Below are 1,854 nucleotides of genomic sequence, written 5' to 3'. Positions count from 1 at the left end.
CCACGTTTTTCTTCATATAGTCCAGCTTCTCGGATTATTTGCTCAGCATATAGATTGAATAAGTATGGGGGAAAGGTTACAATCCTGGCACACTCCCTTCCTGATTTTAAACCATGCAGTGTCCCCTTGTTCCTTTTGAAGGACAGCCTCCTGGTCAAGGTACAGGTTCCTCATGAATACAATCAAGTGTTCAGGAATTCCCATTCTTCTCAATGTGACATAACTTGTCATGATCCACACAATCAAATGTCTTTGCATAGTCAATAAAGCACAAGTAAACATCTTTCTGGTAGTGTGTGCCTTGAGCCAAGATCCATCTGACAGCAGCTATGATATCCCTTGTTCCACGTCCTCTTCTGAATCCGGCTTGAACCTCTGGAAGTTCTCTGTCAATATACTGCTGCAACTGTTTCTAATTATTTTCAGTAAGATCTTACTTGTGTGTGATATCAATGATATTGTTCTATAATTTCCACATTCTGTGGGATCACCTTTCTTTGGAATGGGTACAAATATGGATATCTTCCAGTCAGTTGGCCAGATAGCTGTCTTCCAAATCTCTTGGCATAACCTAGTGAGTGTCTCCAGTGCAGCATCTGTTTGTTGAAATATCTCAATGGGTATTCCATCAATTCCGGAAGCCTTGTTCTTTGCCAATTCCTTCATTGCAACTTTGACTTCCTCCTTCAGTAGCATTGGTTCCAGATCATATGCCACTTCCTGAAATGGATGAAGACTGACCAGTTCTTTTTGGTACAGTGACTCTGTGTATTCTTTCCATCTTCTTTTGATGTTCCCTGCATCATTCAATATTTTGCCCTTCGAATCTTTCAATATTGCAGCACAAGTATTAAATTTTTTCCTCAACTCTTTCAGCTTGAGAAATGCCAAGCGTGTTCTGCCCTTTTGGTTTTCTAACTCCAGGTCTTTGCACATTTCATTACAGTAATTGGCTTTGTCTTCTCGAGCTGCTCTTTGAAATCTTTGGTTCAATTCTTTTATATTGTCATTTCTTCCATTTGCTTTTCCAAACTTAGGGAGATAAAAATTTACTACACTGTAACTACAAGGAAAATTAATAAACCTTCTAACCAAAATAAAAAAGAAAAAAATCACAAAGGTTTAGTAAACACAAAATCAACAGAGGAGGACAGGGAAAGGAAAACCAGTAACAAAATGAATTCAGCAGGGAAAAATATTTGGAACAACGTAACTACCAACACCACAGTAAAAAACACAAAAGAATAACAGCAATAAATTCATACCTATCATTAATTACATTGAATGTAAATGGATTAAATCCATGAGTCAAGATAAAGAGAATGGCAGAACTGATAAGAAAACAAGATTCATCAATATGCTGCCTACAAGACACACCTTAGACACAAAGATGAAGATAAATTGAAAATCAAGGGATGCAGGAACAAATCAAGCTAACAGCAACCAAAAAAGAGCAGGAATGGCAACATTCATTTCTGACAAAAAAAGACTTCAAGGTGAAAACCAGCATAAAGGACAAGGAAAGACATTATATAAGGATGAAAGAGTCAAGAGCTCCAAAACACATAAAGCAAACACCAACTGAATTGAAAGAAGAGAGACAATTCTGTAATAGTAGTTGCTGTTAGGTGTTGTTGAATCATCTCTGACTCATAGCGACCCTATGTACAGCAGAATGAAACACTGGGCCAACTCTATGATTCTGGCTATATCTTTGCCCACTGTTGTAGCCACTGTGTCAATCCATCTTGTTGAGGGCCTTTTCCTCTTTTGTTGACCTTCCACTTTACCAAGCATGATATCCTTCTCCAGGGAATGGTTCCTTCTGACAACATGACCAAAGTAGGTGAGACA

General features: G+C 38.1%; 1 protein-coding gene across 1 annotated transcript in view; it reads right to left on the bottom strand.

Annotated features, from left to right (window-relative positions):
• The window catches only part of DNAH6 (dynein axonemal heavy chain 6), a 447,135-nt gene that overhangs the window by 225,790 nt on the left and 219,491 nt on the right, over positions 1-1,854 (bottom strand). The gene's annotated exons all lie outside the window — the stretch shown is intronic.

The sequence above is a fragment of the Orycteropus afer genome, unplaced genomic scaffold (genome assembly GCF_000298275.1).
Source record: "Orycteropus afer afer isolate SDZICR_OR568_19922 unplaced genomic scaffold, OryAfe1.0 scaffold00231, whole genome shotgun sequence".
Taxonomy (NCBI): Eukaryota; Metazoa; Chordata; class Mammalia; order Tubulidentata; family Orycteropodidae; genus Orycteropus; species Orycteropus afer.
The sequence above is the reverse complement of the archived record's forward strand: the minus strand, read 5'-3'. Positions and strand labels throughout refer to the sequence as shown.